Raw genomic sequence first — 15,194 nt, 5'->3', positions numbered from 1 at the left:
GGTGGGGTAGAAAAAATAATAATACTGGACTGAGAGTAATGATAGATTTTTTTCCAACATAAGTATTGTCACACCACCTTGGAAGTGTCTTTTAGAATTTAGGGCGACCTTGAACTCTCGATAACGGTTATCTACTTTTTGCGGCGCTCGAGTACCCAAGCGACCTTGGCCTAAAAGGAAAAAAAAGTTATGACAACTTCTGGAAATTGATTAGACTTCTTTCTTCCAGTATATCTTCTTTAATGCGAAATTTGCATATTGACACTCCTTTGGGTAATTTAGTGGAATATAAAACACGAATTGTGATATTGGGATGCGAACCACGAACTTCGTCCTTCCACGTAAAACTTTATGTCACGTGCAGAGGAGACAAGGATTTTATTAGCGAGGTTGTAAAACCCAGTCTGATGTAATTTCTTTTAAAATATAGCCATCTTCCTTAATAAATGTCAAAGTTTTGATATTTGTTTCCGGATATTCGAGCAAGTTTTATTAAAATAGGGCCATTTGATAAAACTGGTTTTAAATTGATTGAATTCCGGGTTGTAAAAGTTATTGTCTTCTTTTCCGCATGTTTCAGAATCAGATGTATCTGTTCTAACTTTTTTCAGTAATTTGCAATTGCTCTGAAGATTTCTCTTCGATATCCCCACTACTGCCACGCCAACCAAAGTCTGTGTATGCTCTCTCTCTCTTTCTCTATGAACTCTCTTACTGTACAATCCTCTCAAAGCTCATAATGATTCTTCACGCAAAATTTAAAAGTTAATCCATCAAAGTTTCACTTCGGCTTTCTGGCCCCACTGCCACATACTAGTTTTTTAAAAATAGCTTTTAAAACTATCAGGTATATAAAGTACTAAAGGCCTGTTATTTTTTTTTTTTTTGAAAAATTTGAGCCTCCTAATTGTCAGACCTTATTTTTAGTTTTTTTTCTGAAATTCCCTAACGTAATTTTCGCATATTATTAAATTTCGACAAGAGACTTGAATGCTAAACATCGAAATATTTTTGAGTCAATAAAGAAAATAATATTTCATTCAAAATATAGAATGTTAAAGTGATAAAAAGAAGAGTTTAGAGCAAAAAATTAATTTTCTGCTATAAAAAAAGAATTCTCAACAAAATATATCAATTTGAACTCAAATACTGAAATTTTTAGGATTAAAAGTCAAGCTTTCTACAAAAAAGTTTAATTTTGAATCATATTATTATATTTTGATCCGAAAAGATCAATTTCCAACTAAAAAGAATAATTTACTACGAAAAAAATACGAATTCTCAAAAAATTTATACATTTTCACATAAATAGTTGCATTTTCGACCCAGAAGATTTTTTTTTGCCAAAAAAGAGGAATTTTTAACAAAATAAATCTCTAAGCATTTAGTTACATTTTTAACCACGAAGATTGATTTTCTACAAAAAAAAAACGAATTTTCCACCAAATAGTTGAATTTCTAAACTGAAAACCCAATATCGAACAGAAAATGGAATAATTAAATTTATATTTTAAACATTTATTTTTAATATAAAAAAAATCATCTACAAGATAGTTGAATTTTCTATCAAAATATTGAATTTTCAAGGCAAGCAGATGACATTATATAAAACAGCTGAATTTTCAACCTAAAAATATAAAGTTTCAACAAAAAAGTTGATGTTCAATCAAAGTGTTTTATTTTAGGTTAAAATAAAAATTAGTTCTTAACCCAAAAAAGAAATTTTCAACAAAATTCATACATTTTTAACCATTAAGTTGCATTATTAACTAAGAATATAATTTTTCTACCAAAAAGGAAAATTTTTCAACAAAACACATAAATTAAAAAAAAAATAATTAAAATTCTAAACTAAAAAAATCAATTTTAACCAAAAATAAAATAGTTAAATTTTCATTAAAAAAATTAATTTTAATTAAAAATAAGGATCTTATACAAAACAGTTACATTTTATACCACATAGTTAAATGCTTATACCTAATTGTTGAATTTCGAAGACACAGGAAATAGTTAAATCTGTAGCTTAAAAAATTCTTTTTTTACCTTCCAAAAGGGAAACTTCAACATAGTAGTTCAATTTTTAACCAAAGTACTTAATTTTTGATTAAAATTATGAATCTGCAACCAAAAAAGTTCAACTTTCAAATAAGTAGTTGAATTTTTACGGAAAAAAGATGAATTTATTTTTAACAAAAAATATAATAGTTGGCATTTTAATTGATAAATTAATTTAGTTATAGATAAAAAACAATTGAATTTAACCACAAAAAAAAATTTCAAGTAAATCTTTCAATTTTTACTCTAAAAAAGATCACTTTTTAGACCAAAATTAAATAGTTAAATTTCTATTGAAAAACAATAATATTAAATTTATAAAAGCTATTTTTAACAAAACAGTTAAATTTTCTACCAAGTAGATAAATTTTCGAATAACTTGTGGAATTTTCAATCCAAAAAGAACAATTTTCCACAAAACAGTCAAATTTTCAGCCTGAAAATATAAAATTTCAACCAAAATTTATTTTTTAACGAAAAAGTTAAGTTTTCTGTTAAAACAATTTATTTTTACCCCAAAAAGGGAAATTTTGACAAAGTAGTTCGATTTTCAATCAAAGAAATGAATTTTCTGCTAAAATGATGAATTTTCAACAACAACAAAATGAATTTTTGAAAAAGTAGTTCAACTTTCAAGTTCTTCTCGAATTTTAAATCTTAAAATATGAATTTTCTATAAAAAAATATAATACTTGATATTTAAAAAAAAATTTAATTTAAAATAAAACACAATATAATTTAATCAAAAAAGATGATTTCCCAGCAAAATAGTTGAATCTTTAATCAAAACAGATTAATTTTCTACCAAACAGTTGCATTTTTAACAAAAAAATTTGATTTTATACAAAAAAGAATAATTTTTTAACAAAATGCATAAATTTTTAATCAAATAATTGAATTTTCAACCAGGAATATCAATTTTCTACCAAAAAAGACAAATAAAAAACAGTAATTATTTATTTAAAAAAGCCAATTTTTTACAACACAGTTTTATTTCCTGCCAAATAGTTAAATTTTCTACCAACTCGTTGAATTTTCAAACTCAAAAAACGAATTTTCTGCAAAAATTTTGAGTTTTGAACCAGAAAAATAAAATAAAGAAAGTTACTATAAAAAAAAACAGTTGAATTTTAAAACTGAATTTCTTAATCTTCAAAAAAAAATGCTTAAAAAATATTTTAAATTTCAAACAACTAGTTGAAATTTAATATATTTCATGAATTAATTAAAAGTCATCAACCGATGTTTATATTCTCTATTGAGTCACTGATTTTCTGACTTTCGTAAGGCAGTTATTGTGAAAATTAATGTCGTAAACTGTACCTGAATGCATACGTATGCGTACGCTCAGGCCAGTATCGCGTTTCGTAATACGACTTACGAAACTTATTTTTCCGGACGATAACCTCTGGGTACGCCTTTTCCAGCAATAGTGATAGTACTTCTTTAAGTAAACGCGTAATTATAATTTACTGCCTATTTATACAATTCAAAAAACGACGTACCCATTTTTAAAGATATACTTTTTACTTTACAAAGTTGTAATTATTTTGCAATAAAAAGGATGATCTGTTCTTTTTTTTTATGGAATTACGGTTTCTGACTCACATAGTCTCCACCAGGATGGTTTTAATTTTTATCTGTAAAAAAAACTTTATAGCTCCGCTGGGATTCGAACCCAGGTCTTACAGATTTCCGGTTTTGTACTCTCACTCACTACTTTATGCAGAGGAACGAGAATCATTACTTTTTTCACAGCTTCTTACAAAAGAATGACGTATCTAGTATTGTGAGAATTTATATTTAGAATTTTATTGAGTTATTTATTTATTGGTTATTATTTTTTTTTGATAAGCTGAGTTCAATTGTTTTTTGTTAATGGATTTACGGATTTTAATCCACATTAGTCTAGACCAGAACGCTTTTAATTTTAGTTGCGAAAAAAATTCCTTTCTTGGGTAAGAGCACCGACCGTCAATCTGTGAGACCTGCGTTCGAATCCTAGCGGAGCTTAAGAGAAATTTTTTTCACAGAAAACAATATTTAATCAAAAATATCGCTTAAGAAAATTATTTTTCCTGGCGATAACCGCTCGTTACTCCTTTTCCAGCAAAAGAGGTAGTACTTTTTTAAATAAACGTTTAATTATTATTTACTGCCTATTTATAAAATTCAAATAACGATATACAATTTTTGAAACGAATTTTTTTTCAAGTTGAAAATTTGTTTTTATTATCGTTGGATATTTAATACTATCAATAACTTCATTGGCGGATTTACAATGTAACTTATCTACATAATCAAATATTGATTTTGAGCACGAGTTTCCATGTGATGATAATTTTCTAAATAAATACATCGCATTTGAAAAAATAAATCAGCTTTGCTTGAAAGAGAGACTTGTAAATTATTTGCAAATTCCCTACTTTATATAATCCAAAAAGAGATATTACATTTTTTTAATTTACAATCTAATCAATTTCACGAAGTTGCATTAATTTTTTTATCATTTTATTTCCAGATTTTATTTTTAATTTCTGAATGTGCTTAGGGTGGGCACGCAAAATTAAAAAAAATGCCTCGTTTCCTGGTCAAAAAATTCATTGTAATGTTTAACATTTTGAAAAAACATTTTACAACTAAAATTTCTTTAATTTTTAAGTTTTACAATTAAAAATTCAGGAATTTTTATTCTTTACTTTCGGATTTTTTTTTTAATTTAGAAGATTTGAACAATTTACTTTGATTCCCAAAATCATACAAATTAAATAATTTTATTTATATGTGAATCTGAGAAACTAAAGAGTTTTTAATTGATAATTTTTAAAACTGGTTTTAAAACTGGTTCAAAATGGTAGAAATTTGAACAGTAAATCTTTAAAATTGAAGCCTTTGTAATTTTGAAAACTTACAAATTAAAAATATTAAAATTTTAAAAATTAATAATTTGAACATTTTTTAAAATTAAAAATTCTGAATTGTAAACTTTAATTATTGAAAACAAAAAGAAACAATAAAAATTACATGGCTTTACATTGTCAAAACTAATTCTTATGCAAGACATTTTTAAATCACTAAAAACAATTTTTTAAATTTTTATTTAATTTAAATATTAATAATATTTTTAAACAGCTCTTTGTAAGCTATTATTCTCTGGGAGAAATTTCCAGTTCTCTAGCCTAATATTTGAAAAGTATTAAAAATGAACTTCAATATTCAAATAGACGATTATTATTCAATTTAAAAATAATAAAAATTCTTATTTGTTGTAGGGTCTTACCCCTTTTTCCCGTTTTCTAGTATTGAACATTAAAATTGGAATTTTTTTCGGTTAAAAAATTTATTTTTAAATTTCAGGTTGAAAATTAATATTTTTGTTCAACATAGTACTATTTAGTTCAAAATTTAATTATTTGGTTGAAAATTCAACAGTTTCGTTAAAGAGTCATCTTTTTTGGTAGAAAATTTTTCTTGACGAACCAAATTTTATAAAATAAAAAATCTAACTATTTTACGGAACATTTGTCTTTTCGGTTTCAAAATTCATCTCTTTTTGTAGAAATTGGATTTTTTTAGTTACCAATGCAACTATGTGCTTAAAAATTACCTTCTTTGTTAAAAATTGATATTTTCGGGCTGAAACTTTATATTTTTTAGTAGAAAAATTAACTATTTGATGGAAAATTTAGGTATTTTGTTGAAAATTCGTCTTTTTGTTCAAAATCCAAAGAATTTTAGTGTAGCATTAATATTTTTGGCTGAACATTAAACTTTTTTGATACAAATTTTATTTGTTTTTAAATATGAATTTTTTTAAGTAAACATTGAATTACTTAGTTGAAAATTCAACTATTTGGTTAAAAATTCACTTTATTTGTAGAAAGTTCGTTTGATTCTGTTCAAAATTAAACTCTTTTATAGAAAAATAGTTCTTTTATTTTAAATTATTTCTTTCTTAAAGAAAACTTAACTATTCAATTTTTTGTTAATAATTGATCTTTCACAATATCCAAATTCAACTACTATTTTATTAAAAATTCGTTTGCATTAGAAGGAAACTAATCCTCTCGGTTGAAAATATAATTATTTGTTTGAAAATTTATGTATTTTCTTGCAAGTTTGTCCTTTTTAGGTAAATTCAACTTGTTTCAATTAAAAAATTTATTTTGTTTTAGTTTTGAAATATTTTGATAAAATTCATTTTTGGTTTTTGCGAATATTACTTTTCTGAAGTGAATATTTAATTGCTTGATTTAAAATCCAACTATTTTATAGAAAATAAGCTTTTTTATAATTATTTTTTTCTGAAAGAAAATTTAACTATTCCATGTTTTCTTAATAATTGATCTTTTTTCGTTTTCGAAATTCGATTATTTGTTTTAAAATTTATGTATTTTGTGGGAAATTCGTCCTTTTTAGTTAAATTTAGCTAGTTTTAATTAAAAATTAATTTTATTATAGGTTGAAAATTAAACTGCTTTGAATTTGTTTGCCTGTTAAATATTAATTTTTTAGTGAACATTCAATTTCTTGGTTAAAAATTCAACTGCTAAGTTCAAAATTTCAATTTTTGTGTAGAAAATTCTTCTGTTTCTTTTGAAAGTTCATCTGTATTGTAAAATTTTTTTTATTAACAATTATTTTTCCAAAAAGAAATTTTCTATTTTATTTTTGGTTAAAAATTTATTCCTTTTAGCTTTAAAATTCAACTTCGTAGTTGAATATTGATCTTGTCAGTTGAAAACTGGCCTTTTTGGTATTAAAATAATCTCTTTGACTCAAAATTTAATTAATGAGTTAAAAATCTATGTTAAAAATCTATGTTGAAAATTATTATTTTTTGTTAAAAATGTAATTGTTTGATTAAAAGTTCAATTTTTTGGGAGAAATATTGTTTTTGGTATGGAAATTCAACATTTGGAATTAAATTTATTGTCTTTCTTGACTGACAAATTTATTTTGATGAGAATGCAACTTTGGTTGACAATTCGCCTTTTTAATTTGAAAATTCTTCTATTTTTTTAGTATTTAAAATTTTTTTTGTTTAGTTCAACGGCTTTTCATTAATGAAAGTCTTTCAGTAATTGAAGTCTCATCTACTACATTTTTGGTTGAGAATTCCTCTTTTTATGTTGAAAATTCAACTCTTTGGTTGAAAGTTCATATGCTTTTTTAAAAAATGATTTTTTTGTTTGAAGATTCATAAATTTAGTGAACAATTCATCTTTTTGGTTGAAAATTGAACTACTTTTACAAGAATTAAAAATTAATTAATTACAAATTAAAAATTTATCTTGTAAAAAATTAAACTGTTTTGTGGAAAATTATTATTTTTAAATTTAAATTGATCTAAAGAAATTTAACTATTCCATTGTTAGTTAATAATTTATATTTTCACTTTTAAATTCACAAGGTTCAAAATTGATGCAATTTATTGAGAAATCGGCTTTTTGGTATAATACGTTTTTTTATTCATTTAGAAATTATTTGATTATTCATTTTAGAGATTCAATATTATTCAGTTCGTAAAATATTATTTCTTTAAATTGGTTATAAAACTAAGAATTTTTATTTATGTATAATCTTTTTATTTTAGTTAATAATTTAACATAAAGTAAATTTATTTTGATAAAAATAAGATTTAACTTTTTACTTGAAAATTGAACTAATTGGTTCAAGAATTATCTTGTTTTTTGAGAATTCCTCTTTTCTTAGTAAAAAATTAATTTTCCTAATTGAAAATTAATTTTTTTTTATTAAATCAACTGTTATTTAGAATGAAAAATCTTTTCTTAGTTGAAATACAAAGTTTTTAATTTTTTGCTGAAACTTCTTATTTTTTGGCTGTGAATTCAACTAATTAAACTACTGACCGACTTTGTTAATAAATACGAATGTTTTTAAATTATAGAAATTTAAAATTCAAGAAGTTGGCGGGTTTTAAATTATAAAAATCTCCATAAAAAATTATTTTTGTATTATTTGGCTTTCGTCGTTCCTTAACTTTATTTTGCAATTAGCATAATTTTGTCGCTTAGCGTATGGATATTGTATAGGCCCTTTGCCACTGACATTTTAGCGCTTTTTGGCGAATAATAAGGGTCTTTTCAGGAGTTGAAGTTTGACGAAGGTTGACTTCAGAAATTTATGACACATGGTGGAGGTCGCGAAATATAAGTTGAAACGCAATACTCTAGTATAATCTCTGGAATTTTGCGGAGTTGCGAGAGAAAACCTGAATATATTATTATTATTTTACCATTAATTATTTAGTTTGCCCAACATTCTTTGCAAGCCTTTGATTGAATCTGCTATGACAAACCTTATCACCTGCGAACGCTAATCCACGTACCCTGATTGCCCTCTTTTTGTGTATATAATCATTTTCAAGTCTATTTCTCTCATTATTGCAGATGATGTATTTTCCAACCCATACTCTTGTGCTTTTTTCCTTTTTTTTGTGGTTACCTGCATTTCATTATTCCACCATGCATCACGAGACATTCTTCCTGAAACCGCAGTACCACACACTTCAGTCGCACTCCTGAAAATTACATTCTCGATCAAAGCCGATGCGCGCTCTATATTTTTATTGTCTAGTAGCGCCTTCCAAGTTATCTCATCTATGTGTTTGTTTATAATATTTTAAAAGATATTTGCAGCCTTAACATTTGCTAAGTTTCGAATTATATTCCTAGCCTCAGAGGCACAGACTCTCTCAATTGGGTTTTTTGACGCATCGTGTTCTTTATCGCAGTTGTAGTGCCCTACAGCTTCATCACTTAACAATTCCTTAAAAGAGTTTCTCAAGTTGTTTAATATCGCGTCTGTATAATTTACTTGTAGAATTTTACCTCTGCTATTTATCATTCTGCCTAACGATGTACTTTTACCTTCTTCATATTGCCTAACGCTTATTTATAAAACAGTTTCTTGCTTCCTTCAAAGTCGTTTTGCATTTTTTCTCTTCTTCTGGTCTGATTTTATCTTAACTTTCCTTGACTAATATTTTAGTTTCTTCTTTTTGTATCTGTAATCATTTTCAAGTATATTTCTCTCCTTATCGCTAAGGTGTGTGATGTTCAACTTTATGTAATACGCTTTTCTCTTTCCTTGGGCGGCTGCTTCGATTCCATCATTCCATCATGCATCACGAGACATTATTCCTACAACTGCAGTACCACACATTCCAGTCGCACTTTAAAAAATAACATCCTCGATCATAGCTGATGCGTCCTCTATATTTTTAATATCTATTAGCGCCTTCACAGTTGTCTCATCTATGTGTTCGTTTATCTTATTCTGAAAATCCATTTGCACTTCCGGTTTTTGTAAATTTCAGATATTGATTTGCCCTTATTTTTATTTATTTTCTTTTTATATATCATTTTGCACATCCTGTGATGTATGTAGTCTCCATCGTATTTAAGCATTTCAGCGTTAAAACTCTCTACACCAGCAGCCTTACTATTTCGTAAGTTCCTAATTATGTTCCTTAGCCTGAGAGACTCAGCCTCTCTCAATTGGGGTTTCTAACATATCGTGTTCTATATCGCACTTTTGGTGCCCTAAATCTCAACCACCTAATAATTCCTGAAAAAGGCTCTCAATGTGCCTAGCATTCCGTTTGTGCCATATAACATGTCACCTTTGCTATTTCTCATGCTGCCTAAATCTATACTTTTACATCCCTCCATATTGACCATCGTCAATTTATAAAACAGTTTTTTGCTTTATTCAAAGTCGTTTTGAATTTTCCTCTGTTCTGATTTTATCTTTACTTTCCTTGGCTAATAATTTAACTTTCCTCTTTTTGTGTATGTAATCATTTTCAAAACTGTTTGTCTGCTCATCCTTTAGATCGGTGATGTTTAACTTTGTGTCATACGCTTTTCTCTTTCCTTGGACGGCTGCTTGGATTTCACCTTTCAACCACGCATCACCAGACATTTTTTCTACAACCGCAGTACCACACACTTTGGTCGCACTATTAACAATGACATTCCGAAGTATAGTCGACGCGTCCTCTTTTTCGTAATGGAAATATATACATTTATTTAGGCCTGTATTTATTAACTAAACAAAGGATTTAGAAATGCGAAACGTTAAAAATTCAGAGGTTTGATAAAAGAACGCGATTTTGTAACATTTTCTACTTTATTGAAATAATAAAAAGGCCAGATTTTAAAACCTATTGCAAATAGATTGTGTCGCCTTCAAAAAGTGCGTAATTAGAAATTCTTGCTTCATAATGCCAAAAAGATCATTGTTTATATACCTAATTTTTATCCTAATGTTTTCGTGTTAAAAATTAAAAATTCGGAATTTTGAATGAGATTACTAAAATGTCTCCTATTTTTGCTCTTTTATTTTTTGTTTTGATTATAAATGTGGGAAAAAGTTAAAAGTACGACGTGCAAGTATATAATTCATATATTACATAAATATTTAAGTTTGCAACATTTATTGAAAAAATTTAGCCTGTAAGCTTATTGTTTATTTACAGTATTATCATTTATGATTCAGAAAGTATTAAAATGGCCCAAAATTTCACAAAGCTTGGAGAAACCATGAAGCCGAAAATCATGTTTTAGCAATGGCGTCTGTCTGTGAACACGATAACTCTCGAAAGAAGAAACTGATCAAATTGAGCTTAGCAACCTTTTTTAAGGTCTTAAAAAAAGAACCAGTTCGTTAACCAGACATTTTGGATTCTTATTTAAGAAGGTGAGCATTTAAAAAAAGTATTAACTATTTTTTTATGATTTAAAAATTTTATGTAAGGCTATTCGTAGCACTCAGAAGACTGGACAACGTATCCTTCTGGCTTTTATCGATGAAGAAAAAATCATCAGAGTTATAGCATTAAAAAATTTTTTGAAATAAATCTAAAAAGAAAATTTTAAGCCAAACAAGGCCCGATATATAAAAAGTGTGGAGAAAAAAACTTTATTTCTTAAAGCCCTATAATATTATTATAAGAATTTTTTTAATTTTCTTGAAAAGTGGAAAATCCAAATTCTGAGCCAAACGACAAAAATATGAGGAATAATTATAACTTTTTAAAAGTCCTGTGACGTCAGTTGCAGAAAAAAGTTCCATCGATGAATTGCAGCATCTAAAATGTGTTTCAAAATTTGTTTCAGTTATTTATAGGTAGCACTTTTAATTTGGGTTTATTTATTGAAAATACTATGGGAAAATCAAAAATTCAAATTTTGAATCAAACGACACAAAATACGAGAAAAATTCTTCAAGAGCAATTATATCTTTTAAAAAGTAAGACAAAATTTATTTTAACCATTTTTTATAGGACGCATCATTTTGGTTTTATTTATCGAATGTACTTATGCAGAAAATCGAAAATTCAAATTTCGAACCGAATGGCATGAGATGCAGAAAAAAATCAAAAAGAAGTTGAAAAGATTTCAAACCATTTAAAATTATTTCTTAATATTTCAAAAAAGAATTTAGACCATTTTAAGGCAGAAATGTTCAATTAGCAAGATTAGAAAGATTATAATCAAAATTAATTTAAAATTCAGAGAGGTTTTTCAGAAGTTAAAAAAAATTACATTTCTGTATATTTTTAAATAAAATTTTTGAAGCTTCTTAGGAATTTGAAAGATTTCATAAAATTAAAAAAAAATTTAATTCACGCGAGAATCTGAACTAATTTTTTAAATTAAAATAATCATTTTAAAAGAATATCTAACAAGATTGAAACATTTCAAAAGATTTCCAAGATCGTCAAAACAAAATATCTAAGATTTGGTGGCAATTTTGTTATTTTCTTAAGAATTATGGAAAAATTATAATAATTTTAAAATATAAGGTTCAAGAAATTTAAAAATAATTTTAAAAAGTTTAATATTTAAAAAGATTTTCAAAAATTTAAAGCAAAATGTAAAGTTTTATAGATTAGGAAAAAATTTCTGAAGCTTTTAAACAAGCTTAAAAGGCTTCAAGAAAATAAAATTTTTTTTGCGGTTCCTGAAAAAATGAATTTTATAGAAACTTGAAGAAGGTGTCAAAACATTTCAAAATATATCTATACGAATTTCGAAAACATCTGGAAGAATGAAGGGCAATTTTGATATTTCTAAGAGATTAAAAGACATTATCTTCTAAGCTTCTAAAAATCCTAAATATATTTTTAAATAACTATTTTTTTCTCAAATTTGGCAAAATTAAAAAAAAATATTTTTTGAAGATACGTGAAATATTCAAAAGAATTAAATATTAATGTTACCTTAAAAATTTAAAACTTAAAAAAGAAATTGCTTTCCTTCATGACCTAAGGATAATTTTTTGTTAGAAATTGAACTATTTGGTAGAAAATTGTCATCATTTTAGTTAAAAATCAATTTTTTCCTTAAAAATACATGTTTGACATTTGTGACAATAAAACCTAAAATATAAATATAAATTCATAATTTTTATTACAATTTTTCTTTCCTCAAAACGAAAAACAATAGAAAAAAATCGTCAAACCAGTTAAAATGAAACTAAGAATAAAAAAAAATATGATTTAAAAACGTAGTAATAGTTTTCGACAAAATTAAGAAATTAAAAAAAAAAATATTTTTAAATCGTTTTTGAGAAGACTGCAAAGTATTTTCTGTGAATAAAAAAATTCTAGAGGAAATTTAAAAAAAAAATTTTAATCATTATTCTTGCCTGAAACCACCAGAAGCCTAGTGGAAAGGCGCAGTACGCAGGTACTCAAATGCGGAGACTGCGCAATATTATGTATTTCAATTTGGAATGGTTCAGACTGTCCTAAATATTTACTTTAGATCCCTATAAATTGCGGCCAAGGCTATTTACAGGCAACCACCGAAACTGGACTGAAACCGAGGGTTCGATGTATTGTAGGATTTTAGAAAGCATCCAACTGTGCGTATAAATTCATCAGATGTGGGTTAATCCAGCCTTAAGTTTCAAGAAGCTTCTGAAAAATGAAAAAGAAAAATTGCCTTCAGTCGATGACATAAAAAGCTATTGTAATTAGACAAGATAAGCACATTTGTGGAACACTTTCTCGAAATGATTTTCTTGTCATTGCACGCGAATATGATCTCCTTGCAAGGCGGATCCAAAAAAATTTCAGAGAGGGCGATTGTGAATTATCTTCAACGAATGCATGTGAAAGGTGTTGAGGGGGGGGGGGGCTCCCCCAATGATTCAATAGAACTTTTCAAGTTTGATATTATAAGGGGATAAATACCACTTTATTTATATTTTTATATAATAATATTCACATTCATAAAAAAACTTCAAATCACGTAAGGGGGGAGGGGCAACAATTTTTTCATGCTGTCTCACATATTGCATTGCAGTGAAAATTTATTAAATCCATTTTTCTTGTAAAAAAATATATATCTTTTTTCCTAGTTGAAAATTCATCTATTACTTTTAACATTCATGCGTTTTGTTGAAAATTCGTCTTTTTTAGTTAAATTATATTGTGTTTGATGTAAAATTAAAATCTGTTTTTTTATGAAATATATGAACTTATAATATTTTTTATTAAAAATGCATATTTTTAGGTTTACAATATAATTATTTCGTACAAAGAGAAACTACTTTCATAAAAATATATTTTAAATTCATATTTTAAATAAATAAATGTTTTTTAAGTTGACGTTAAACTATTTCGTTAAAAATGAACTATTTTTTTTTAATTTTAAATTTCCGTGTTAAAAATTTAATTTTTTTGTAGAAGATTCATCATTTTGGCTTGAAATTTCATTACTTGGTAAAAGATTCAACTTATCTTTCTTTAAAATTAATTTTTTCTAGTGAAAATATAACGGTTCGATTTTTTTCATACATATAATTTCTCATGATAAAAGAAAAATTTCGACATTAAATTATTTCTTCATTTTTCATACAAAAATATTGTTTAAAAAATAACACAAAAATAAAATAAAAATCATTTAAATTACATATAGGTATGACACTAAGGATAATTTTAAAAGAATTCTTCGACTCCAATGTTTTTTGAAAACTTAAAAAAAAAGTTTTTCATAATTTGTTAAACAATTTTTTATTAAATTCTTATTGTTTTTCTTTTTATTAATTTTCTTCGTTTTCTGAATAAAAAATGATGAAGCTACGAAAAAGAAAAGATAAAGCTTAATAGCTAATAAAAAATAAAGCTAAAAAATATTAAAGAAACTTAATGTAAGTACTATTGGAAATTCACAATTTTAAAACTTTTTAAAATATACCATAAAAAATACTATATATTAAAGTAATAATTTTTGCAAGATTCTTGAGAAAATTAACTAAGATTTTTTAATATTTCGGATGTATCAAAGAATAATCTGGACGATTTAAAAAAATCTTTTATTTTATGGGATTTTACAAAATATTAGGAAAAAATCCAGTCTTTTTAGAAGATAGACTTTTAAAATTATGGAAGAAATCAAGATATATTTGATAAATTTTCGGAAATGTTTCCAATTTTTAAATATTTCTAATCTATTTGAACCCTCTTCAATTCCTAACAATATTTTTAACGGACTCAAATTTATGTTTAAATTTTGAAAAATCATTCTAAATTTTTTCAACAATTTTAAGAAAATTTGTTTATTCTTTTGAAACCTTTCAAAAATATTTTAAAGCTTCTAAAGATTTTTTGTGAAATCTTTTAAAATTTAAATTTCTAAAGATCTTTTAAAGTTTGAAATTCTGCCTGAATCTCTTCAATCCTTCTAAATGTTTCTTGAATTTACTCAATTTTTATCTTATTTATTAATGTCACTAAGTTGAAGAATTTTGCTTCAAAATCTTCTACACACTTTTTTAAAATTTTATAAAATATTTTGAAATGTTTAAAAAACTTTTTTAATTTTCTCTTAAATTTCACTTTTCAAAATAAAAAATCATAAAAAATTTTCTCACGAAGCTTGAGAAAATTTTTTTCTAACCCTTTCAATATTTTTAAACCTTCTAATCTTTTTAAATTATTCAATTTTTTCCTGATCTCTTTAAATAATCTCTTTAAATAAGCCCTTCAAATTAATTTTTTTAAAATAAAAAATCATTTAAATTTTTCCTATTAATCTTAATTATTTTTGAATTCTTTAAAAATATCTGAATATCACTTAAACTTATTTCAATTTTTTCTT

This window comes from Belonocnema kinseyi, chromosome 9, assembly GCF_010883055.1.
Source record: "Belonocnema kinseyi isolate 2016_QV_RU_SX_M_011 chromosome 9, B_treatae_v1, whole genome shotgun sequence".
NCBI lineage: Eukaryota > Metazoa > Arthropoda > Insecta > Hymenoptera > Cynipidae > Belonocnema > Belonocnema kinseyi.
This window is presented reverse-complemented; position numbering follows the sequence as displayed.